Genomic DNA, 27,980 nt, shown 5'->3' on the forward strand with positions numbered 1-27,980 from the left:
CAATGTCAGTTCTATGATCTATAAATCTGAAATTTGTATTTGTTATTATTATGGGTTTTCCCAATCTAATAAGCTAAGACAACATAGCTACCAATTTGCCATATGATAAAGGTATCTAATAGCTGCTGCAATTCCCATCCAAACTAAAGAAACTTGACATAAATATCAAAATCTTTATGATGATCAAGTGTATGATTTTCTGTAGATATTTAAAAGTCTTGAAAATGATTAACACAACTCATCATTACCTTTAAGAAGTTTTAGAGTTTTGAGGATCTGCTAGGGAGAAAACTCAATGACATATCACAAACACATTTGTGAATTTGGGTATGACTGATGTATTTAAGAGTTGAAGAAGCTTTTATTGCCATTTATTGTTCCAGATGTTTTTTTTCTAAGAAAGTGAAGAAGCAACCTATATTTTTAAAACATAATTTAAGAAATTGAAGAAATTATACACACACACACACACACACACACACACACACACACACACACACACACCCCATCTCACTTTAAGAATTGGATAAGTTTCTGTAAATGGAGTATTTTGGTAATGATCAAAAGAGGGTTTCAAAAGTGGGACTATTTTTGTTCTTGGTAGACCTGAGAGAGTGCAATTTAAAACAAGCTGGAGTGCAAAGAATAAAGACACTAGCTAGAAGAAGTGTTTCAAAAAATATGAAGTATGAATTTCCACTGTGAGATGATTGATCTTGCATGATGTGAAGAGAGTTAGGAAAATTATTTTTTCTCCTCTTTAGCTATACTGTCTCTGAGAATTAGTGTTGGACCTTAACAGGGGTGTGTGTGTGTGTGTGTGTGCGCGCGTGTGTGTGTGTGTGTGTCTCACCAGCTCTCTACTGAAAAGATTTTAAATTGTGTATGTGTTATCAAAAAAGACCTACTTGAGATTTTCAGACAGTTTTGTGGTCTTCAAGTCCTAAAACTACTTCTATACCATGACCCTCAACTCCACCTCAGTTCCACCCCCTAACTTGATGTGTTAAATGCTACTCAGTTTGTTTCAGGTGTTCACTTGGATTATTCTCTAGATTGCATACTTCAGACTTTGGAAAAGATATTACTGGAACAAAGAAGATAGCTATGTGAGGTTGGATCCTCACCAGAAAATCTGAAGTAAGATTGCTGAGGGGCAGTGGGAGGTGCTGCAGAAACATTCCATGGAAGTGGCATGACTGTGAGTACAGAGGAAGAGTCAGGGACTAAAACTCACGCAACTCTGAGCCATCTCCTCTCGCCAGGAAGCATTTCTTCCTGAATTCTTGCTAAGGTCTGAATGTTTGTGTCCCTTTAAAAGTCTTGTTGAAATTAATTTCCATTGTGGTGGAATTCAGAGTTAGGGCCTTTAGGAAATGACTTGGTCATGTGGGTTTTGCCTTCACGAATTGGATTAGTGCCCTTACAATCAAGGCTGCAAGGAGCGTGTGTCTCCTTCTGTCCCTTCTGCCACATGAAGTTGCAGCGCTAAGGTATCACCATGGAAACATCCTTACCAGATGCTGGATCCGAGAGCCCAGCCTCCAAAATTCCTGTTGTTCATGATTAACCACGTGTGAGGTATGTTGCTACAGCAGCCAATAGATGCTTTACTCTCAGATGTGAGGAAAGTCATAATTTTAGGTTAATCAATACACCCTTTTTCTACTCCATTCTCTTGAGGTTATTATTTATAGTTGCTTCAGCCATTTTTCCAAGTCTGATGTCTGAATAGGCCTTGTGCTGGTGTCATGGAAGACTAAGAAAGATGAAGCAAAAGGATGTGAAAATTTCTCCCCCATCCCGCAAATCTTATAGTATAGAGGATCCTGGAGGGGTGTGCTTCCCTGATGTATTGACTCCTACAATAATCCGTAAACAGTTCAAATCAATAGATGTTCCAACCCAAGGCGGCATTCTATGGTAAAGTAAGTTTGAGTTAGTTTGTATACCATGAGAAACTCCCAAAATATACATAGGTTAAAAGGTCCAAGGAGTCCCACAATGAAGAAAATTATTTAACTTTGCTTAATTCAGAATTTCTCCCTAGAGTTGACCAGAGACTTTCATTTTCCTAGGACATGTTCTCCGTAAAATTGACCCATGGGGAGCACTACTATATCTTCCATCTTGAAGTGCTTACTTTTGCTCCTTCTGTGACAGTGTTTCCTTTAAACTCATTGGATGCTCCTTCTGCTTCCTTTGCTGGCTCATTGTCTTTTGCTCCCTCATTAGCTCTTAGATTCTCTCCAGGTACAGCCTCTTCTCTTCCCATTCTACAGCTTCCCTTCTCATCCACATCTGTGAGTCCCATGACCACCTTATGCAGGTGTCTCACAGTTGTCTCGTTCTAAGTTACACCTCTTCTCTGTATCACAACCCTGTATATCTGTCAGTTTATTTGGCATTTTACTTGAATGTCTCAAAGGCACTTCCAACTCAACGTCAAATCAAGATCATTGTCTTTCTGTCTTTGCTCTGTCTTCTATTACAGTACTTTTCATCAGAAAATGGCATTACATTTCATTCTATTATGCAACTCCGGAATCTGAATGTCATCCTTGACATTACCTTCCATCACACTTATCAAATAGTACAGATCTTACTTTGTAATCCTCTTCAATCTACTTTTCTTCTTCTCTTCTTTATTTGGTCCAAGTTACCAAATTTTCCCACTTGGGCTATTATAGACTTATTTGGCCGTTAAATATACAACTTTGTACTCTCCAATTCATGCTGAAATGTCTCTGAAACAATGATCCTTCTAACAAATTTGATCATATCTCTCTTACCCTTAAGAGAACTCCATTACTCTTAGAACAAAGACTAAATAAACAGTAAGTTACAAAGAATGCACATGATTAGACTCTCTTGATTCAGCCTCAATTTGTACTGTATTGCTTTCATCCTGTTCTTTAGAAATTGATATATTGCCTACGTACCCTAACATTCATTCTGTTGAGGTGTATAGGTCAGTAGTTTTTAGTATGATTTCCACATTGTTCAATCACTACTACTACCCAACTGAGAGCATTTTCATCCTCCCAACAAGAGTCTCATTAGCTGTAACTCCTCATTTCTTCACCAAAGTCCTTGACAATCAACAAACTACTCTCTGCCTCAACAGAAACCTATTCTGGTATTTGGTGTAAATAGAGCCATACACTATGTAACCTTATATGTCTGGCTTCTCTCAATTTGTATGTTGTTTTCTAGAGTTTCCTTGTTGTAACATGTCTATGCCATTGATTTGCTTTTATTGAAAAATAGCACTTTATTGTACTGTTACTCCACATTTGATTTATTCATTCTTCAGTTGATAAACATTTGAGTTATTTCCCCACCTTTATACTATAATGAATAAAGCTGTTGTGAACATCCATACACAAGTTTTTATCTGAACATTTTCTCTTGGCTATGTAAATATATACACATTGGGGTATAATTACTTGATTATATAGACTGATTTTTTCAAAGCTCTGCCAAACTTTTTCTCAAAACAGCTGTACCAGTTTACATACCCACCACCAGCAAGTGCAGACTCCAGTTTCTCTACATCTTTTTCAACACTTACTATTGATTTTTATCTCTCTCCCCCTCTCTCTTTTAAGATTTATTTATTTTTGTTGGAAAGGTAGATTTACCGAGAAGAGACAGAGAGAAAGATCTTCCATCTGCTGGTTCAATCCCCAAATGGTCACAATGGTTGGAGCTGAGCCAATCTGAAGCCGCGAGCCAGGAAGTAGATCTCCCATGTGGGTGCAGGTTCTGCAGGCTTTGGGCCTTCCTCTGCTTCTTTCTCAGGCCATAAGCATGGAGCTGGAAAGGAAGTGGAGCAGCTAGGGCATGAACTAATGCCCATATGAGATGCGGGCACTTGGATGCAGAGGATTAGCCAGTTGAGAGATACGCTCCTCTCTATTTTTGAAAGATTTATTTATCTGAAAGACAGTAAGACAGAGAGACAGAGAGAAATATATTTTATCTTTTGATTTACTGCCTAAATGATCACAGTGACCAGGGTTGGCTCCTGAACCTAAGTTCAGGAGCTTGAACTCCATCCCAGTCTCTCTAGGGGCCAAGAACATGCACTATAATTTATTGCTGTCCCATATGCTCTAGCAGGGAACAGGATCAGAAGCAGAGCAGACAGGACTTCTACTTTTGTTCCAATATTGGATTCCAACAATGAAAGTGATGGCTTAAATCACTGTGCCACAGGCTGTCTGTCATTTTGATTATAGGCATATTCATAGTTATGAAGTGGTATCTCATTGTGGTTTTGGGTTTGCATTTTTCTAGTTTCTAATATAGTTCCTAGCCTGATTTTAATTTTTGAAATGCATCATTCCTTCTTTCCACAGGGTATTCAAATGTACACTTCCTGTTTCCCCAGTGGTTTCTTCTGTAACTTTATTCTTCCTTCTGCTGTCTCTATAGAAATCACAGCCATTGTTTCCCTGAGGCAGTCTTCTCTTATCTCTAAGTTGAGACTATGGACTACGTATGCTTATAGGATCTTGTAACTCCAACCCATGACACCATAATCACAATGCAACATTCCATTCATTTATGTGATTTGAAAAAGCTTGGTTTTGTGTTGAGTTAAAACAAAATAATGGCATAAATTTGCAGAGTACAAGGTGAAGTTTTCTTACTCATGACGTCAGGAACTTATGTTCCTTTGTGGTGAAACATGCAAAATCCTCACTCACAGCTTTTGGGTGATTAGTGGCTGCTCTACTAGCATAGCGTAGGTTTATTGAAGGCAGGGGACTAATTTCTATTACTCCATATTATGTTCTCAGCATACATAGTGTCTTGAGAATAATAGTTACTCAGTAAATATTTTTGGAACAAATGGATTAATTCTAGGTTATAGAAATACCTCTAGTAAGTAAAGACATATTTCGTGATATTTCTCAGGTGACTGTTTGTAATCACATATTCTTTTCCTGTGTAAACATATCCCTTGGTGAGTTACAAAAGGCTAGTGGGAGGAGAACCTCTGGGCAGCGAGAGACATCTGTAGAGGTGAAGCGTACATACTCTTCATCAGTTTATTCTGGATGCTCTTCTGAATGATTAAGTTACAGGCTGTGATTTAGCATGGCTTGTGGAAATTTATTTCCTCATGACTTCACTTGCCTAAAACTGTTAAAAGGAAGATTCAGGTCCTTTACAGTGCTTTGAGCTTCTTTGACTAAATCATTTCTGCATAGGCATTTGGGCCTTTTCTGTTAGGTCTTACACTTGTTTTAAAAAAGCAACATGGAAGATAATGTGGCAACTTTTATCAACTGACACAAATACCTCCTTGGGCACGCCTACCTGCAACCCAAGATTCTTGTTCATTTCAGTTGAATGCTTTTGTTAAGCATCAGGTGACACTTATTTATACAAATGAAAGATAGAATTTCAGGAAAATCTAATCTAGCATCCTCTGGCATTTATCATTTGAAGTGACCCACGCTAAAGAGTGGCGTGCACACCTTAGTGCCCTGTCACTCCTCAGAGTATCGGCTAGCAGTTCGGTTTCTTTCCTAAATGTGTTTTATCTAGCAAAGGAAGAGAGTGACCAGTGTTCCACACACATCAACAAACAAGGGCATGTTGAAGCATAGCGACAACTGTCAAGGTTACCCCGTTCCACCTGCAGCCATATACAACTTTGAGTGATAAAGATGGGACAGAACAATCCTAAAGAAAACACACCCGAGAAGGGGCTTTTACTAAATTGCTAAGATGTCAAACTTCTTTTCCTTCTCTCACTTGGAAACTCTTCATGGCTGATGGCATGGAAGCTTAATGACAAGAGAGGAACGTAACACAGGCAGAAGTGACCCTTGGGCCCTGGGGGTCACAGCGTGACAGTGTGTGTGAAGGAATGTGTATCCTCCTTACGGTTTTGTTTCAGTGGACATGGTCCACTGGCAAATCCTGTTGCACTAAGATTGGAGGGTGCAGATAACCCAAACACTAGCTAGACATGTGGACCTTGTCGTCTTGATACGCTGTATGAGTCCAGAGTGCACCCCCTGCTCCTCACCAAACAACCAGGACTTGGGCTTCATGCTGCGTGGAGAACTCTACCTCTGAAAGTCTATCATTTTCTCTCTTTCTTTTAATCCCTAACTCTCTCTCCCTTGATTCTAGCTTGCTTTCAGGCTCTGTTTTCTTCACTTTCATGCTTCTCTCCTTACGTCTCCATCAACTAAATAATTGCCCATAAATATATTAGGTATGCAACTCGTTGACTTTGTGTAGGGATTATGTGCAAATATAGTTGACTGCTTTATTTTTTTATTTTATTTGAATTTATTTCAGAAGCACACATACAGATACTCCTTTAATATCCACAGTGGCTAGGACTAGGTCAGGCCAAGGCTAAGGGGCAGGGAATGCAATGCAAATGCCTTTTGTGGGTGGCAGAAACCCAACTACATGAGCCATTGTCTGCCTTGGCAGAAGGCTGGAGTCAGGAGCTACATACAGGAATGGAGCCTAAGTACTCTGACTTAGGAAGTGGGCATCTTAACTGCCAGGCTAAAGGCCACTCTCAGTTGACTATTTAATATCTATTAAACCTATGGGATATGTGTACACATTTTGTAAATGCATATGTATACCTATGTATATATATATTTATAATATCTAAGTAAAAAGGAAATTCAATCTGTCATTGAATGACCTCATACAGATCACGATTTTTAAATCTTTTGTAGGAAACACCAGCACTGGCTTTGTCAGAAATAGGGAGGAGATGACTTGGGGTTGAGGACTGCAGGTCTGAATGTATCAAGAGCTTGGGACCTCTGTATCCATTCTTTGGATTTGTCTTGGTTCCCTTAAAAACTTTTCCTAGATATTGTCTCTGTTGTTAACTTTACCCTGTAGTTGTGTCCTACTTTCCACCTGTTGCCGTTTTGTCTTCCTGGTTCACAGATCTACCTTCCCACGGAGGCAGCGCTGACCCCAGTTTCCTGAAGCCACAGGATGGAGGTCAGATAGCTACTCCAGGGGGCTTCTTCAGGGCTTTCTGCTTCCTAGGGCCCAACAGTCCTCCTCCAGCAGCGGCAGATTTTTGGAGAGCAAAAAGTCCTTCCTGTGCAGCTTCAGAAAGTATACCTAGATCCTTTCCTGGTTCTTAGGACTAGATTATTTAATATTAGGTCTCAGAACCTTCCAGAAACTAAAGAGGGATGCATCATACTGGCAGAGACCCCACGCTTCCTCCTCATGCTGCAGTTAGGAGAGCTTTGTTTCCAGCATACAACCCAGAACACCAAGCACTGCTGATACTTTTGCTGTCCCAGTCCTATAACAGTTACGTTGGGAGCAATTTATCAGTCATGCTAAGACATGGCCATACTTTGCCTTATAGGTGCAACATTGAGCTGAATGCATATCCCAGCCTCAGTTTTAATATTTGTAAAATGGCATCAATCATAATAGATATTTCATGGAATAAAACAAGGCTTGGCATATGGCGATCCTAAAAAAACCAAAAAACCAAAAACCAGTACTTAACATTATTATCATTGTCATATGATGATCTGCCTTCACAAATCACCCAGAATCCAAATCTGCGACATGACTTACTTGTCTGGACACTCAACATCTGTCCAACTTTCATAATTAACACTGACAAGTGAGCTGCCAAGCAGAGTTCTAAGAAGATCTTGCATATACTCTGCCACAGGCTAGGCACATGTAAGAAATTTTTTTCCCCCATAAAATTGGAACTGAACTTCTGTCATTACATCTGAATTTGGTACAATTGTAGAATTTACCTTTGCTACTTCTGGGCACATCAACACCGACCTTGTGGTGTCATCAGGCACTTAGCCAGTATCTGATATATTTCACAGACATGCAGGATGAACTATGTCTGCTAAAATCAAAGAGCATGCCTCCTGTATTGGGACCCAAAAGTGAAAGAATGTGTGACGTCTCCTCTTAGAGTCTATACTAGAGGGTAATTCCTGGGGGTCTGTGGCCCATAGAAGCTGTCCCCATGTTTTGGTCATTTCAAATGGGGCATTCTTTGACTCAGGTCATATTTGCACTTATGCTCTGTCGACTTAGAAAATATTGCACTTAATAATGATGCCAGAGTCAGCTTCTGTATTTAGTCTACTGGAAGATGGCAAATGCACCATCAATGAGAACCACCTTTGAAGAACTTAGACATTCCGCCAATTGATCATTTTGCCCTATTTTTTAAAACAATCATTTATTTCTTTCAAAGTCAGTCATAGAGAGTGAGAGAGTGGGTGAGAGAAAGTAGTGGGGGAGGACTTTCACTCCTTGGTTCTGTCCCCAGAACGCTGTAACCACCAACGCAGAGCCAGTTGCTTGTTTCTGGTCTCTTCCATGAATGCAGGGGACCAAGCCCCTGGGCCATTCTTGGGCCACTCTCCACTTGTTTTGTCAGGCCAGGCAGGGAGCTGGATTAGAAGTGGAGCAACCAGGATGCAAACTGGTGTTCATATGGGATGTGCTGGTGTCCTACTTGTTCTGCCACAATTCCAACCCTTTGTCCTAATGTTAAAAGTGAAGAGGAAACTGAATGAATAAACAACTGCTCCTATACATAATATAATATTTTGCTCGATGGCATACTGATAAATTCTGACTTCAAAACTTAAAGCTCTCTACGGGATGTCATTGCCTCTTCTGGAGGACACAGTCTCTACCCTAACGAAGACTCATCCTTTAGAAGGATGCGGGAAACAGTCCAATGTTTGAGTTGGCCTTTGCCACCAGATGGAATGCTCTTAGGCAGAAGGAGCGAGACGATGATGGTCATAAGGCAGGAGGCTGAAGAGCTTGTCTGGGGAACAAGTGTGTGAGCAGCACATGAACCCATAGGAAGCAGCCATAGCACCCCCAGATGTGGCACGTCTGTGTGGAATGAGTTCTAGAAAAAAAAGCCTGTGAGAAAATGCTCAAGCAATAACAGTGACTGTGAAGCACAGATGTGTTATAGGTAAGTTGCTGCTGCTTCTTCCAGTTTTCCCTGGGTGATCTACAGGCCCTTTGACCACGCCTATGAATTGGTTCACTGTGTCTCACATTGCTGCTTGTGTCATTGTCACTGCCCTGCTCTAGCCCTATCTCATGACCCTCATGGCTGCTGACATCATTGGCCTCTAAACTGTGCTTCTGCATGCAGTGCCCGGGTCACCCATTCCAGAACTGCCAAGCACCACATTCCTTAGGCCTCAGCCAACCAGGCACCCTGCCTCACCATGGCACTTAGCCTTCAGCTCCTCGCTCTGGCCATCTCCCTCCCCAGTGCCCTCCCCCAGCCCCTTTTGTTTTGTTCCTCCCTGAGGTTTTTTGGAGTGACTCCAGACATAGTTGTTTTGGGAGCACAAGGGAACCAGGCTGGCTCTTTCACTGGGGCACATGCACATCAAGGGGTGACTGAATCGTGGGAATTCAGTGTCTACTCTGTGCCCTACCACTCTTCTAGGTGCTGGGGTACAACAAAATCAGAAGAACCCAGGTCCTGCCCTCACAGGGCTCACAGGGCCATGGAGGTGACTGTCTTTGATCAAGCCCATCAATAACCACAACTAAAGCAGTTTTGGATGGGAAAAAGTGCTGTAAAGAAAATAAACAAGGTTAGGGAAGTTGATGGTCAAAGTGAGTACTCATGAGGAAAGGGCTATTAGTCTTATCTATTGACTTTTCTAGAGAAACCTTGTTGATAAAAAATATAATGGAAACCCAGTTCTATAATTCCATTGGTAGTAAGTCAGCATATCTTTGTGTGATGAAGGTAGAGGTGTTGCAAATGTATATTCTACTTTTATATAAGCTCACCTCTTGGGAAAATTGAATCTCAGCATCTCACAAGAATACCTGATGTCCGTTCTGAAAAACTTAGATGCAGAAATAAGTATTGTGAAGTTATTGTTCTGGAGTCATTTAAAAGGCTAGTTATTGTTGGAGTGCCAGATTCACACTGTTGCTCCGGGAGTAGAGCTGACTGCTTACATTCAGAGCTCATTACCTGCGTTCACCCTTTGTGGTAATGATTGTGCTAATTACCTGCAGGTGTCCTTATTCCCCACCCTTTGAGGAGGAGGGATTTCACCTGGCTTAATTCCAATTAAGATATTTATGCAAACATGTGTTCAATGTGATTTGTGGTTAAACTAAAGATGATGGTGATGATGATGATAATGGTTAGAAACCTCTAAGAATAAAAGCACGATTCAAAGGTTGGTTCCTAGGATCTACATGCCCATCCATAACTGTTAGGGTTATTTGTAAGTATATACATTTGTGTATGTGTATGTATATGTACATACATAAAATGAATGAATTTTCTCAATTTCATTGGTATGTGATGGTTTAATCATAAATTTAGATCCATTTTTTAAAAATGTGAGATAGGAAATGGTGTGGTGGCTCAATAGGCTAATCTGCCACCTAAAGTACCAGCATTCCACTTGGGCACCAGTTTGGGTCCTTACTGCTCCATTTCCCGTTCAGCTCTTTGTGCATGGCCTGGGAAACCCAAAGCCTTTGGGTCCCTGTACACATACGAAGGACCTGTCAGAAGCTTCTTGAATCAGCTCAGTTCCATCTGTTGTGGCCATTTGGGGAGTAAACCAGCAGATGGAAGATGTTTTTGTCTACTTTTCTCTAAAAAACTGCCTTTCCAGCTCTGGCGTGGTGGCCTAGCAGCTAAAGTCCTCATCTTGAATGCACCGGCATCCCATATGGGCGCTGGTTCTAATCCCGGCAGCCCCGCTTCCCATCCAGCTCTCTGCTTGTGGCCTGGGAAAGCAGTCGAGGACGGTCCAAAGATTTGGGACCCTACACCCACATGGGAGACCCAGAAGAAGTTCCTGGCTTTGGTTTGGCTCAGCTCTGGCCATTGCAGTCACTTGGGGGGGTGAACCATCAGACGGAAGATCTTCCTCTCTGTCTCTCCTCCTCTCTGTATATCTGACTTTGCAATAAAAATAATACATCTTTTCAAAAAACCCTGCCTTTCCAATAAAAAAATAAATCTTAAACAAATATGTGTTCCCCCAATCAGGCTCTGCGCAAAATCTAAAACTCTTAAAAAAAAGTGAGACAAAATTAATATATACAATGATGTATACAGACCATAAACATAATACTCATATGCATTTGATAAATAACTATCACCCAGCCGTGGTATTTTCACCATTTCAGAAAATGCTCTTGGTTAGAGATTATTATTTAAAGTATGTAGCCTATACTAGATAATAAAAATAATCATAGTCAGAAATCTGGCCTGGTCATGCCAGTAAGTTAGAGACAGACTTCATCAGTACGTTTGCCAGGATCTTAACCAAAGAAATAATTTTCTTTAACATTTGTTGGCAGTTAGATATTGCCCATTGCCCAGAGAGCTTTATCAGTAGTGGCAAAATCATCTAGGAAATTAAACTTTACTCATGAGGTAGCGAAAGCTTGCTGATTAATTTAACAATGAGCTAATTATAAGTTCCTTCTTATAATTAGTCCAATATAGGAGGTTTTCCTTCATTTACATCAAACACATCCATCATTAGGTATCTTTCAGGCCCAGAAGGTGACCTCAGTTTCCCTGTTGAAAAGACGGGTGCCACCTGAAGACACATGGACCAAAGCAGGAACCATACAGATTTTATTTTCATTCATTCGTGCAACAGATAAAACTATGTGTCAGGAACTGATAAGTGCTGGGGGTAGCAGCAGCGATCAGAACTGTTCCCAACAGCCCACAAAATGCACGTCAGGTGATGCCAGGCCTGAAGAAAAACAAAGACCAGTAGAAAGCTAGGCAGTGAGTGCTGGGTGGGAGGGTCAGGGTGCTACTGTAATGTGGTCGTGGGAAAGTCTCTGAAGCTTTCACATCAGAGTTGTGGTTGGAGGGAACTCTGGGAGCAACAGCTGCAGAGGCCAGAGGCGAGTATGTGCTTGCCATGTTTCTTGCAGGGCACAGTAGTGTCTGCTGATTTGGACAGAAGAGCACAGGTGTGCAAAATAGACTGGCAGGGCCATGCACCTCGCATGTCACCTGTTGCATATCTCTTCTGTTTGCCTTTATATATGTTCCCTGAGTAACGTTTTTTCTTGTCCTTGCTCAGTTAATGAGACAGTTAAGAATTACAAGCGTTACTCAAGCCTGTGTAGATGGCATGTGTTGGCAGAACGCACAAGCAAAATCAGAGCTGCTTCAACACCAACACCTTGCCTCATCTACTCCTGCTCTCACTTAGCTGTGCACAGGGACACTTCCTTGTATATGAATGGCCCAAAGTGTTCCAAAGCATCTTATAGCCCGGGCTGTGGGTAAGAACCACTGAGGGTGCTTTCTTGGTTAGAGGTATTGTACGGTTTCCTTTCTCTTCGATTTTCAGTCTGCCCTTAGTTCCCCAGTTTCCACGGGCGGTGCAAAGAACAATCGCAAACAAGCCATTTCCGGCCCTGTGGAAGGAGTGAGCTGAGGGGAGGAAAGAGACAGCAGAAAAAATACTTAAAATTCAGCACAGTAAAACTATTGAGAGAACTGAGACAGCTTCCCAGGAGAGACCCAGAAGGAGCCCCAACTCTGCTCCGGGCTCCACAAAGACTTCCTGGTTGAACCGCTCAGAGCTACCCCGCGGCTGCCACCCGGGTGTGGGGCGGTGCAGAAGGAGTGTGGCAGCCGGTGGGAAACCTGCTTTGTGAAAGCCGAGTTCTCCTCCTCCTCCTTCGCAGCAGGAGACCTGGGCTGCAGCTGAGGCGGGTTCCGGGGCAGGCCATCTGTTCCCGACTACCCCTTCGGAGATAATGGGGCGCTTGTATGCTGCCAACGCTGGCGTCTCTAACCGTCCCCCAAGGGCGCACCCGGGCCTCGGCAGCCGGAGCCACCACCACCCCTCACTGATGGCGTCTGAAAAGCCTTCCGCTGTGCCTGCCCAGCCTGTCGCCTTTAGGCGGCGGGGGCTCTCTAACGAGGCAACGTTTGGAGCAATTCGAGGCCCCAGGACTGAGGCAAGCGGCCCGGTTTCCTTCTCCCTGGATTTGCAGGCCCGGGAACGGCCGAGCGGGTGTGTTTACTGGAAAGGCTTCCTCTTACTTGAACAGGCAGTGTTTAAGAAAGAGACACCCAGGAAAGAAACGTAGTAGTTATGGTCAAAACTCTGCCTCTTCCCTCCATTTCTCCCTGCGGCAGGCTTCTATTCAAAGATTCATTTTCTCCCTCAGACATTCCAGCTTCTGAATTTACTTCACACACAAAGGAGCATGTCGTGTGTGTGTGTGTTTGTGTGTGTGTGTGTATGTGTGTGTTTCCTTCCACACTTTGGAAGGCGTCAGTGAGTTCCCCCAGTCTCCAGCATTTTCTGCTGGTTCCTTCGGCAGGGCGCAAGAACACTGAGCAGCCAGTGGCTGTCAGCTCGCTGGCAGATGGAGCGTGACGCGTGTCCTTCGGGGTTTCAATGCTGTGATGGAACATCTTACCCCGATGTGCAGGCTTTTATGCTTTGGGGGACAATGGAGTCCCTGGGGCCTGGGGAAAAACAGAGTGTGATCCAACGGCCAGCATGCTGGGCTGGGCTTCGGGAAGGCCGGAGTCGGCTGCTGCCTCAGGGGAGGGGCCCTGGAGCAAGTCTCTTCCTGGCTCTGGCTGTTTCTGGCCAAGGAGTTTGAATCTGAGCCAGCCACATCCACTTTGTCTGCCTTTAGAAGCATGGTGGGGAATCCCTCCCCTCCACTCTCCCACAGGCACATTTTCTGGAGCCTATTGTCTAAGTGGCCTCCTTTAAGAAAACCCCAAAGAGAAAGTCAGGATTTGTGACCATGACGGCAGGGTGGCAAGGGAAGAGATGTTGAGTATTTATGCCACTCCACTGCTTTTGATCCTTTATAGTAGGACATTTAAGCTGTCATTTACTTGGAAAATTCCGCGTGATGGGCACTTTCTGCAGGGGTACATATTGATGGGAGAAAGGGGGCACAGAATTTTCCGAGTGGCCTTTGACCTGTGGCCACACGGAGTCCTCACAGCCACTGAGTAGTGGAGACATTGTTTTCCTGACATATGAGATATGAAATGGAGTCTCCAGGGTGAAATTGTGTGCATGTAGCTTCTAATTGACCACGCCAGGATTGCAACCCAAGGCTAGTGGCTGGGAAGCTCCCTGAGCCTTAGACTGGAGAGAAGACAGGAGGTTTGATTCTGGGCTTCTTTGCTATAGTCTTTGAGAGTCACAGTCACCCTAAGAGTCTGATTCTCAGGATAAGCCTGTCTTTCTGGCTCCATGGGGTTGTTCTGACAATCACCTCTGTGAACCTGTACCAGGAAGTGCTTGGTAAGTGCCTGATGAGGCATTATACAAACACCATTGAGGGAGGTGCACCTGCTGATGAATTACCGAAATATGTAGCTAAGGACATATTAAGCAGTTTTGTCTGCTGTATCAGAACATTGAGTGAGGCCCCCTGCCAGCCAGGCACACTCACATAGCACACTTTGCCTGTTTCACACCAATGCAAAGTGCAGGCCATGCAGTATGTGGGGGAACCCTGAAGAGCAGGCTCCTGGAGGCATATTGTTGCCTGTGCCACTCAGCAGTTTTATGACTTTGAGCCCATTAAACCTCTCTGTTTTCTAATCAGTAAAATGGGGATAGGAATAGCAACAGCTCTGTCTCCTGAGATGATGGCGAAGATGCAACGACTCACCACACCTGCAGCACAGCAAGTGCTGGGGAAGAGTTGGCTACTGAACTGGGTGGTTGATTTTGACCTGTTTCGATAGGGTTTGTAGGTGCCGCTTGATGGAAGCTATGGTAAGCCCTGGGATACAGAGCCGTGCTACAGAAGTCTTAGAGCAGTGCAGTCCCCAATAGAGAACATTTACTATGGCTCTCAAAGAGGTCTAGAAAGACTCTAACGTACTTGGGTGAGTTTGCCACATCATCTTGGAACTCCACATCCAGCAAGCCCAACCCTGTTAGGTCCTAGAGGATATGTTCTGCCTTCCTCCCTGAACACGCTCTTCTTTCTAGCTCGAGTGCCTCTGTGCTGCAGAGCCTTAGACTCAGCTGACAGTGTGCTCATGCCTGCGCACACCCCTCCTCCCCTCCGCCCAGGTCTCGTGTAGATTTTATTTCTTGGGGAGGTTTGTCCTGATGTCCCCTTTGTCTTATTTGGAAAGAAGTGTTAGTGTTATGGGACAGTAAGGGTGATTGTGGTTCTTGTCTCATGTCAAAGAAGAATTTTTATGCGGTCAGGGACGAGCAAAGTGAGATTTATTGGAGTTGAAGAACCTGCTGCAGTAGCAGTGAAGGAGGGTTCCAGGGAAGAGTTACCAGGGAAGCCTGTGGAGACTGGCTCTTCGATGCACAAACTGGCTCTCTCTGGTTGATCTTAGAATTAACCAATCAGGGAAGGAGCAGAATAACAGTTAAAAACCCATCAGAGGGCCCGGCATGGTAGCCATGCGGCTAAATCCTCACCTTGAATTATTTTATGATATAGTTTCATAGGCTCTGGGATTTCCCTTATCCCAATCAAATCTCTCCCCACTGCACTGATTTTTCACATATCATTACAGTAGTATAGTCCTTCCTAAACAGTTAGTTGTAAGTCCATCATTCTGCTATGTAAGTATATCCTGACATTGTATGTATGAACAATGGCAGAAAGTCCAGCATCCTATTATCAAGATATATTTAACAGTTTCATTGGAAGTCCATCTTTGATTTGGAAGTAGAGATGCATACTGCAATGTATCTTCCCATCTGGATATGATAGTCTCTATTACACAGTTACTATACATCTCTTTAAATGAAAAGCCATAAAACAAAATCAGTAACAGGAAGAAAAATAGAAAATTTAAAATGCCTTGAAGTCAAATACTGGTACCAACTTTGACAAAATCAGAGCACACTTTTGATTTTGTTATTATTATTTTAAAAGAAGTAATGAATTGAGTTTCTGCCATGGAAAGCAATCTAATAGCCAATGTTTCCATTCTTTCAAAAAAAGATTTATTTATTTTTATTACAAATTCATATATATACAGAGAGGAGGAGAGACAGAGAGGAAGATCTTCCGTCTGATGGTTCACCCCCCCCAAGTGGCCCCAACGGTTAGAGCTGAGCCAATTCTGAAGCCAGGAGTCAGGAGCTCCTTCCAGGTCTCCCACGCAGGTGCAGGGTCCCAAGGCTTTAGGCTGTCCTTGACTGCTTTCCCAGGCCACAAGCAGGGAGCTGGAAGGGAAGCAGGGTCAGTACCAGTGCCCATATGGGATGCCGGCACGTTCAAGGCGAGGACTTTAGCTGCTAGGCCACGCCGCCGGGCCCTCCATTCTTTCTTTTTCTTTTTTTTTTTTCTTTTTAAGATTTATTTATTTTTTATTGGAAGGGCAGATATACAGACAGGAGGAGAGACAGAGAGGAAGATCTTCTGTCCAATGGTTCACTCCTCAAGAGAGCGCAATGGCTGGAGCTGAGCCAATCCGAAGCCAGGAGCCAGGAGCTCTTCCAGGTTTTCCACACGGGTACAGGGTCCCAAGGATTTGGGCTGCCCTCAACTGCATTCCCAGGCCACAAGCAGGGAGCTGGATGGTAAGCGGGACCGCCGGGATTAGAACGAGTGCCCATATGGAATCCTGGCGCGTGCAAGGGGAGGATTTTAACCACTACGCTATCACACCGGGCCCCAGGCCCTCCATTCTTAACTTAAAAAGATTTATCTTGGTTTCCCAGTTGTTGTGCAATTTCTAGGTATTTTCCAATGGTTTTAGCCCCCAATTTGAAAATAAAAACTATTTTTTACTGCTATCCCTCCTTAAACACACTCAATATAATCTGAAAATAAAACGTTGCTCCCAGGGAACACCAGCTCCCCAGGGAAGGTTCCTGTTCTCAGCTGGCCTTCCTTAATTGTGTTTTTGATGTCTTTTTTTTTTAAAGATTTATTTTGTTTATTTGAAAGGCAGAGAGAGAGAGAGAGAGAGAGAGAGAGAGAGAGATTGTTCATCACCAGTTCACTCCCTACATGACTGTAATAGGGTCTGGGATTCCATCTTTGCCTCCCATATGGCTGGCAGGTACCCGAGTGCTTTGGTCATCTAACACTGCTTGCTCTCTCAGGTGCACAGGCAGGGAGCTGGATTGGAAGCAGAGCATTTCACCATGGAACTGGGGCTCTAATATGGGATGTCAGATTGCAGGCAGCTGCCTCTCAATTTCTTTTTCTTTCAGCTCTCCCATCTCCTACTTTCTCCCTCCTACCTTCCCTCTTCACTGCTCTTTCTTTCACTGCTGGTGCTTACCCTCCTGGTGGTTATCTCAGTCATTCTAGGCTGGCTGTGTCTCCTGGGTGGGGGAAGAGCTCCCACTCTTCTTTCTCTGCTTTCCTGCTCAGAGTCTCCTGCTCCCACTCCACCCCGTTCCCTGTTGCTTTCTTTTTCTCACTGATGAGGGTCAAGGAGAGACCATGATGTTGACATTTTAAGATACCCAGGGATCCCATTTTGCATGGTACATAGAAACTTCCCTAAACTACAGTTTTTATGGACAGCAAATGGAATTTTAATGCCTCAAAAAATATCCTAAATATACTGTGAACAACACAGATGACAATTTAAACCATTTGAAATTGTATTTCAGAGACCCTTGGTCAGATTTCCTGCCCCCAGCTAAGGGGCCCAGACACTTACTATGCAGTTAATGATATTTACCTCCATTTTGCACACAGCTGAAAATAGCACCCTGTGAATCTTACCTACTGTTTTCTAGAGTCTCTCACCACGATCTGTCTGCACTGTCCTCAGAAGGATGCATTTTACATGTCAGGAAATAAAATATATGCTTTTGAAATATTTGTAAGAAATTTATAGCAAAAACTCTGTCAGCTTCTTTTCTAAAGTTGCAGCCAAAGCCAGAAGAGGATCTGCCCAGGGAGCTTCTCTGTTGCCAATCACTTTTGTCTAAAGAGTGGTCATAAAAGGAGTCAGAATCTCCTCCCTTTTGAAACACATAAACCTCATTGTGTTTTCCCCAAGAAAATAAATGGGGATACTATCTGTTTAGCTATTTGATTAAAAAAGTACAAATCAGTATTATAGGTGAAACACAGTAGTTCATTTTTGTGTAATTTTGATTACTGTGAATATTTTCCCATATATCTCTAGATCTTATTTGAAATATTTTATATTCATGCCCTTTGTCTTTTTCCTGTTACTATGATTATCTCCATGTGGATTTATATAAAATGTTAATGCATTAAAGCACTATCCTTTATCTGCATATGTTCCAAACATTATTATTTTCCAAGGCATTTGTCTTTTAGTTTTGTTTCTTCTGTTTATTTGACATGCCAAAAAATTTTTGTAACTATTTTTTAATAATCTTACTTAGTTTACTAGGGACATGCCAAAAGGTAAAAATGTGTGTTGTTGAATATCTTAATATTTGTCTTCAAAAATATGCTTGTTATTTTTTGCTTCCTGTCTTCCCCATGTATTAGGGTGAGGTGAAAAAAGGTGAAGTGGAAGGGAGAAGAGAGAGAGAAGTAATATTTCCAGGGAGTTAGTAACAAGCTTCCAAGTATTATTTACTCTGAAGGTTAGAAAAACATTATGTCCCATTACTTATTTAGAAAAGACCAAGAGATAGGCGTGAGGAAGATGCCTAAGCTGTGTTCCTTGTGAAGACTAGTGACTCTGATATGTCCCATATCAACATTGGAGCTGAAAGGAACCACAGCAGAGGCCTTCCCTTCCACTCGACTCCAGTGCAGAGCTCCGTCCTGTGTTGTTTCTACTGTCTCCTCATCAACTTCTGGGACATCTCTCTAGTACCTGTCTGAGCTTTTGAGGTCAGCTGGATGTCCCTTTCATATATGATGCTGGAGTTTACCTGCTTGAGGTTCCATCTCTCTCTGCCTTGTAGAATCCCATAGAGTTGTCCTACTTGCAAAAATGTTGACCAATTAGGGAAAGTTGTCACATCGCACCCAAGATGATGCATTGTCAGGATGAGAGACTTGAGCTCTTACCTGTCCCTCCTCTGAGTGGGGCACTGAGACTCACCAGAGGGTTGTGGGCTGCCCTGGGGACACACCCTGTGTTTCTCTCCTGTAGGTACCCATCACAGAGGTGATGCAAATAGAACATTCAAATCCTTTCTCTGATCAAACTGTTGTCTCCCCCAACCCAGTCTCCCTGTTTGCCTTTTGCACTGGCTCAGTTTCCCAGGAATCCCAGAGCTGGTGGTCCGGATCCTTTTCCATTCCAACGTCATGCAATGCATTCTTAGTTACTTGGTAAGAGCTGCTTGGGATTCCACTTATTTGCCTCCATGTCCCTTTCTCCTGGATTGAAAGCCACTGTTTTTTCTTCCAATGTCAACAGTTTTGGGTTTGTGGGCCAGAATTTTGGATTTGGACTTTGGCATTGTTATCCTGTTAGATCGGTATGTAGGAGGCCTCTCTTGACTAAAGTCTACTGAAGCTTTACAGGGTGACTGGGCAGGGTAAGGCAGGGCTGACATGTAGTTAAGGTGAGTAAATCTGGATGTGAATTGGTCACATAAAAGGCCGACTTGCTTCTCTACATCATTTGGCTGTGGTGATGGCAGTACTGGTAGATGACAAAGAAGCCATTCACTGATGGTGATTGGCAAGTGGGCTTTGCTGAGTCTTTGTCCTACCTAATGAGTTGGGACACCCTGGGTAGGTCATGTGTGCTTTCCAAGAGGATGGCACTGTAAATCAATGTCAATGTCTGTTACCAAGTGCTGACTTGGGTATGTAGAGTCAAGAGGGTTCCAGGTATTGCCCAATTCTCTTATAGCAACCACATTGCCAGGAGCATACTATTAGGAAGCTTACTTTACAGATGAGGAGTTAAGAACTGAGAGACATTAAGTCATTTACCAAGGTCACAGTGTCCGCAGGTAGTTGAATTGGGTAGGATTTGGATCCAAGTGGATCTCAACACCTGTGATTGCACTGTATCTGCACCCATCCCCCACCCAACCCTTCTCAGGTTTTTAGCTTGTCATAAGTCAGGAGCAGCTCTAGAGCCTCTGGAGGACTATGTTCAGGCATCATTTGTGTGATGACAGCACCCTGAAGATGGCCTGTTTTGCTCCTCCTCTTCCTGTGTCTAAGCTAAGGGCCACCCGTGCTCTGCTAGCCTGTGTGAAACAGCCTGCAAGCATTCCAGTAGCAAAAGCAAATTTCTGCCAGAAATAAGTATATATGAGTCTTGGTATCACATTCTCCACACCCAGCAATTAAAAGCCCAGAAACAAAACTAAGCATGAATTTGCCTGGATTGGGATCTCTCTCGAAAACATTATTAATTACCCACATTGACTGAGAATGTTTATTTAAAAGATTTTCTCTTCTTGTATATATAAGAAAAATTAATTGCTGTGGATTTTTTTCTCTCTAATTTATGATGTCCTGGCATGCCATTGCTTGAGAGAACTTGACCTGCAGAATGAGTCATGCTGTGTAGCTAAGGACTGGAATCCCAGTTGTCCAAGGAACCTTTACTTTTTATTAATTTATTTTGTGTATTAGAGAGGGGAGGGGGGAAATCTCCCTTGGTTGGTTCACTCTCCAAGCCAAAAGCAGTTGCCTGGAGCTCAGTTTGAGTCTTTTGAAGGGTGGTAGTGATGCTAATGCTTGAACCATTACCTGATGCCTCCCAAGGTGTGTGCAAGAAGCAGAAAGCTGGAATTAGCAGCAGAGCAGCATTTGAAACCAGGCACTCAGATACAGGTGTGACTAGTCTCAGTGTCATTTTAACTGCCCCAGCAATGCTATTACAACACGGGGATCAGCCTCTTACAAATGAGCAAGTAATTGAATGAAAAACATGAATAAATAAAGCAACTTCTTGTCCTTACCTGAAAAAAAAAAAGCTTATCATTAAAGATTTTAGTTTGCCTTGCTTGAACACAGCAGGTATGACACTGTAGCTATTTTCTCCTTGGATTTAAACCTAACATCAATGGGACACATGATTTTTGAATTTATATATTGTCTTCTTCTAAAAGTCTTGTATATTTAAAATTATTGCCACAACTTATGGAGAAAGCCAGGGCAAGGGAGATATTTCACATTCAAAGATTGCAGTCTGCAAACACCAGGAGCTGACAATAAATGGGTGAGGGCCAAGAAACGGCATCAGACTCCTTACTTGGGTAGAGTCATGTACTTTTGTGTCTTGCAGATAAAAAGAAACACCCAAATGTTTTATATACAAATACTATCTGGCACATAATCATTACACTTAATACCTGTCAATTCTCTTCTTCTCCCCTCCACTAATATAATCATATTTAGCATATAATTTCATTGCCATAACAACTAGCAGTAATTGGTGCTGTCACAGGAAAGTCAGATTTTTGCTTCTGTGGTTGTTTATTTTTCAGGCTATGTTGATCCCAATCACATCGCAATGAAGTTTTCAGTGGTATTATCTAAATGTGGTTATAGTTTACATGGCTTTGCCTGAATTCTCTCTCATCTGTATCTGTTTAGAACTTAATCTTCTACCTTTTTGTTTTCTTTCTGCCTAAGTGAAAAACAAGAATGCCAAGATTTCTCTAGGACACACCTGTGCCCTGTCACAGAGCAGCTGATCTTGAGGAAGAGTGTGTTGGTCACACAGGTAGTGATTGGCGGACTTCACTAGGAGTGTTTGTGTCGAGAGTAAAGCTAGTGTCTGTGGAAAGAGCGACTGGGATTGGGTGGCTACACTGATGGGGTTGTTAGCAGGTGGTGTTGATTTATGAAAAAAGTCAAAATACAGTCAGAAAGATAAATATCACAAGGATACTGTGACACTTGTACACACATTGGCACACCTTCTCCTATAGGGTCTTCTTCAGGTAGTTCCTTTTTATTGACATCATGATAGAGAATGAAAGATTGAGAGACTCTGGTTAACTGCAAGCACTGTTAGAGCTGTGGGTTGGGGTGGGCTGCCCCTGGATGCAGCTATTTTTTCACTGTAGTTAAATAATTTTTTTTCAACACCCCATATACTTTTTTTCAATGGTACATCCAGTTCTGCTGGGCATTTTTGATGTTACTACAGCATGCAAAACAAGGGGCCTTGATCTGGAATTTTTGGATACAAACCCACTAGCTTTACCACTTGGGTTAAGTGTATTGTTGTACATGTAACTGCAATTAGACTTTAGGCCATGTCAGGTGGATTTATTTCTGCCCTTTACCCTCATGACTGGACTCCACTCAATGCTTTCTTTTTTTTTTAAGAAATGACAATATATTTTTCCACATCTTGCAATATGGTGGGTGGAAAAATTCTGAATATGGACATTAAGAAGAAGTCTGGTGCCAAGAAGTGGTAAGATTAGACAGGCTCAAAATTCCAAGTGGAGAAACCCCACTAAACTGAAATTCCATCCTCATGAGGAAATGGCAGATGGTTCAGACCTGTGATGTATTCCAGAAAGGTCAGGTACAAGGGGAAGTGTCCAACTCCTCAATCAAAAAGGAAGGAGTAGGTTCTTGCTGTTGTCACAAGACCATTGGTGGTAGGGTCTGGCATGGTGGCAGTCGAATTTTTGGCCTGTGGTGTCTGCATCCCATATTGGGTGCCAGTTTGAGTCTCTTCTGCTCCATTTCTGACCCAGCTCCCTGCTAATGGCCCGGGAAAGCAGCGGAGAATGATCCAAGACCTTGGCACTTTGCAGCCATGTAGGAGACCCAGAAGAAGCTTCTGACTCCTGGTTTTGGACTGGCCCAGTTCCGGTCATTGTGGCTGTTTGGGGAGTGAACCAGCAGATGGAAGAGCTCTCTTACTGTCCTTTCCTCTCTCTGTGACTCTGATGTTCAAGTAATACAAATAAATCTAAAAAATACAACAAAACAAGCAAATAAAAAACCATCGATGGTGGCAGGAACAGGAGTGGTGGTACTGGGATTGTCAGGCTTCACACAATGCCGGAAAATGCCACTGCAGGTTTGCTTCAAACACTGCTGAGCCAGGCAGAACCTCTTCAGTCAGTGTGTTAAGCTGGGGGCTGGCATCACCCCAGGACTATTCTGGTCATTCTCACAGGGTTCTACTGAGACCACAGGCTGACTTCCCTGTGACAGCTGAACAGTTAGTGTTTCACTGCTTGTGCCTGGGCCTCATTGCTACCTCCATGAAAATGGATTCTTGCAGTGTGAAAATTCCACAACAAATCACTGATGCCTGTTTTAAGAAGAAAACATATGGGGAACACTGTAAGATATTGGTGTAGGGGACAACTTCCTGGATGAAATCCCCAAAACCACAGGCAACGAGAGTAAAATGGGACTATGTCAAACTCAGAAGCTTTTGCATAGCACAGGAAATGACCAGTGGAGTGAAGAGACATTCAGCACATGAGAAAAAATTACGAATCACCTATCCGACAAAGGATTAACATCCCAAATACAACAGCAACTTTTAAAACTCAACAAGAAGAGCAAAAGAATTTCTCCAGTTGAGATATGGGCAAAGAATCACAATAGACAGTTCTCAGAAGAACAAATACAAGTGGCAACAAATGTTAAAGAAATATTCAACATCACTACAGGGAACTGCAAATCAGAACCACAATGATTTAACACCGCATTCCTGTCAGGCTGGCCAAAATCCAAAACTCAGAGTCATAAATGCCAGCAAGGATATGGACAAAGGGGAACGCATAAACACTGTTGGTGAGAATGTAAATTAGTGGATCCCATGTGCAAAATAGCACAGAGATTAAAAAGAACTAGAAATAGACTTGCCAGATGATCCAGCAATTTCACTAGTGGGTATCTACCCCAAATACTTTAGTATAATGTATCAAAGAGCTACCTGTACCACCATGTTTATAGCCAACACTGCTCACAACAGCCAAATTATGAGCTCAGTAAAGATGCCCAACAGCAGATAACTAGATATTGGGAGACATACGCAAGGAATATTGTGTACATAAGAATGAACTTTACCATGTGCAGCAAAGTGAACTCAAATGAAATAAGCCAGTCTCAGAAAGACAAACACTGCATGTTCTCCCTTTCATGTGGGAGCTAAAAGTTGAACAAAAGAAAGCTAAAAGGAACAAATATCAATGTGTAGCAGCATTGCTACGAGTATAATTTTGACAAACTTGGTTTCATACCTTTGTCAAACCAATAGTTAAGAATGTTACATGACTATAGTTTTAAGGATTTGTGATTTCCTTATAATTTTACTGCATGCTGGCGAAATGGTCATTTTTCCATTCAGTTATGCTTACAGAAGTTGTCTGTATTCCCACCAACCTAGGGTCATTTGGGCTTTTACTTGTTACCCTTCTTGTTTGATGAATCATTCAGGCTTTTTACTAGAATGCAAATTTAAAATATGTTATCTCAAAAATTAGAAAAAAAGAAAGGCTAGGAAAGAAGAGTTAGAGGAAGGTGGGGGGGAGGGGGAGGGATGAAGGGACCACCATTATGTTTTTATAAGTCTGTCTACAGATTGCATTGAATCAGCTACAAATTAAAGATTAAAATAGAACATTATAAAAAGAACCTGTGGAAAAAGAACCAGGAAACAGCAAGCTTCAGCAAGAATAAGAAATCCAAGTTGAGAGAGCAGGACAGATGGACCAGAAAGTGTGGATTACAAATATTACCACAAATTGAAGTGATCCTCAGCTTCAGAGTTTAACAAATGAAATTTATCCTCACAAATTGCTGCTCCAAATTTCTTACAAAGAAATTAAATAACTGGTAACATTTTGAAAAGTGGCATGAAAATCCTTGCCAACTATTTCAACAGTGAGTTCTCTTGGCCGTCTGGTTCTGCAGACATACACGAGGATTCTTTGATCTGAAAAATGAATAGGACTCAATTAAAGCAAGGGGCGATTTCCCTCCATAAAATAATGCATGAAGAATTTTAACTTACAAAAATGCACTCGGCAGTAGCCAAATGGCTAAAGTTGTTGCCTTGCATACGCCAGGATTCCATATGGGCGCAGGTTTGTGTCCCAGATGCTCTACTTCCCATCCAGCTCCCTGCTAGTGGCCTGGAAAAGCAGTAGAGGATGGACCAAAGCATTGGGACCCTGCACCCGTGTGGGAGACTGGTAGAAGCTCCTGGCTCCTGGCTTCAGATTGACTCGGCACTGGCCATTGTGGCCACTTGGGGAGTGAACTAGTGGATAGAAGAACTTTTTCTCTGTCTCTCCTCCTATCTGTAAATTTGGCTTTCCAATGAAAGCAAATATATATGTTTGTGAAAATAGACTTTATTATACTCTTAATGAAGTAGTCATCTGAAAATATTTGGTTTTAGTAGCAAAGAGATGTGCCTAAAGGAAAAAGAAAAGCATATTTGACTATTTGATCATTATCAGATCATCAAAGACCAAAATGTTGGTCATGTGCAGTGTTCTTGGGGATGTGGGCCTATTGGATCATCTTTTTTGCAAGGTGCACTGTCAAAATTGCAAGATTCTGAGATTTAAAGTGTTTGCATACTTTGATAAAGTGATTCCTCTTTTAGAAATTTCTTTCCAGGAAAAACTCAGAAAGCTCTTCAAAGAGGCATTTGTAAGCTTACTTATCTAAACTTCATTAGTAAACATGAAAAACAGGTTCACAAAGAGGAAATTATCTAAATTAGCTATGATATGTGGGTCTTTCAAAAAGGTTCCTGGAAAAATGACATTAAAAATAAGTTTGTTTTTGTGCAAAAAGTTTGTACTCCATGCAGAATTCTTGTAATCTACATGTGTTATGAATGTTTTAAAGACCCCTCATCTATACCCCAAGATGAATAAACACTGAGTAGCTATTAAAAGGAGGCTGTAGCCTATACCTACTGACAGAGACATGCCCATGATGTATTGTTAAGTGAAAAAAGTAGTTACTGATCCATATGTTGAACAAGACTCCTCTTAGATGAATTTGCGTTTATGTTTATATGGAACGTATTTATGTGTGATGGTGACAGGAAGAAAACACTACTGAGGAAGGACCTTCTGTTAGCACTCTGATACTCTGTTCACTTGCTAAAGCAGATTTTAAAAAGGGGAAGTCAGTTGTGTTTTGTACTGAACCGAAAAACATAACAGTAAGAAGGGAAACGAATCCGAGGGGCATCCAAATGCAACTCTCAATTCTACTGCATCTGCTAATTCCTCTCATTTGTAATCTGAGTATTGAGTTGAATACACTCAACTTTTGACCAGGTGAAGTAGGTCTGCAGGCCGAGGCTATTTACAGAGGACTAAAGAAACAGTGAAAGATAAACAAGTATGAGATAAACAGTACGAAGATATGTTATAAACTGGTGGGGCCTGCCATAAATAACACGCTAATCTAGTTTGTGAAATAATAGATGACAGGCACTCCATGAGCTTGGTGAATTGAATATCATGTGAAAACGTTGGCATAAGTGATAGGGTTCTGGCTGGGGGTGAGAGGTGCTGTATTCAGTGCTGTGGGAAGCATGATTCTCTCCAAACTCCTTTCTTTCCAAGAGACTCGTTGGTGGGCATTAGAGACTTTCAGTCTACTTTGCTTTTATTTTGGACTGAGACCTAGATGTTATCATGTAAAAATATCCCTGCTAATGCATATTAAGATGTGACATGCTTCCTTGTTTTTTCTATTTTACTTTTTATTTTGTATGCCTTTGTATCATTAATCTGAGAGGAAGAAAAAGTAGAAAAAAAATAAAAAGAACCCATATCCCGGTGTGTAACTAAAAACCTCCTGGTGGGATTTGTTTAGTAAGAGAGTGATTAGTAATTTTTTTGTGATTAGTAATTTTCTCCCTCAGGTGGTTTTTCTGCATTCCTGTTGAGATCGTGTACACAACAGGACTGCCAAGTGAGAAGAAAAGGCACAGGCAGAAAAGCTGCTTTTGCAAACAGTGTGTGTGTGTGTGCGCCTGCGAACGTGTGTGTTTTAAACAACTATTCTAGTTACTCTGACAAATAAAACGCTTTGGTTTGGACTCATTTCTTTGATGTTGTGTGCAATCTCTTGTCTTCCAAAAAGGCCCAGGGTGGAATCATTTTATTTGGGAAATTGTATCAAAGCCACATTCACTCACAACCCTCACAGAGTGATTTATACCCTTCCTAATTCTCGCTAGGGCTGGAAAAGTTAAGACCATGCTGTAATCTTAGTTTAAGGAGACCTCAGGGTTTCATGTGTACTTTTTGGATCTACTGTGAAAATTATGGGGTTGAAGCAGTAAGTTTAGCCTTTTCAATGAAGAAAAAAAAAAAGAATAAGACTACCAATGCCTACAATGGTGGAGGACCATTTTGTAGGATCTTACTGGGTCAAACCATCCCACTTCCCAGTAAATTGGGCATTCACATTGTGTCTCCAGCATGAGTATGCTGCTGTTTTGCCTCTTGCCACTCCCTGGGGATTGAAGTTATTTAGCACAAAGATTAAGCAACCTGTGTGGCCTCAGGATTCTACCACCTGAAGCTTTCATAGTTGGGTGGCTGCCTGTGTATGAGCCTATACATGGGCCAGTGACTTCATTACCAACTGTTGGCTCCTGAGAATGCTGCTTTCTGAATCCCAAGAAAGACACACACTACTTTGAGTTACTCTTTGGTTTCTAAGTCTAACATTGACACTTGGAAAAGCTAATGAACTAGGATTTAAAGTTGAGAGGTAATGTACCAACACTGACAAAATAGAACAAGTTGCTGGCCAATATTTTGGAATTGGTATAGATGAGCCATGGTATCTCCACCACTAACATCGTCATCATCATCATCATTCTCATCCTCTTCATCATCACCATCTGTCACATTATTGTCTATGGCAATTTGTAGTTACAAGTACTTTCTGATGCATATTTGTACTGGGATATTGTGACAGTTAAGGTCTGGGTGTGGGGTGTGTGGATTGTCTCATACTTCAAATACGGCGTGTTGGAGATCATAATCTGGAATCAGAATAAAGAAGAAAACTTGCTAATTCTT

At 42.2% G+C, this 27,980-nt stretch overlaps 1 long non-coding RNA gene across 1 annotated transcript in view; it reads left to right on the forward strand.

Annotated features, from left to right (window-relative positions):
- The window catches only part of LOC131479931 (uncharacterized), a 147,103-nt gene extending 120,122 nt beyond the window's left edge, over positions 1-26,981 (forward strand). The window contains exon 3 of the long non-coding RNA XR_009245185.1: positions 26,810-26,981. This is a non-coding gene — a long non-coding RNA (uncharacterized LOC131479931). The remainder of the gene's footprint in view (positions 1-26,809) is intronic.
- Positions 26,982-27,980: the final 999 nt, after the last annotated feature.

This window comes from Ochotona princeps, chromosome 3 (assembly GCF_030435755.1).
Source record: "Ochotona princeps isolate mOchPri1 chromosome 3, mOchPri1.hap1, whole genome shotgun sequence".
NCBI lineage: Eukaryota > Metazoa > Chordata > Mammalia > Lagomorpha > Ochotonidae > Ochotona > Ochotona princeps.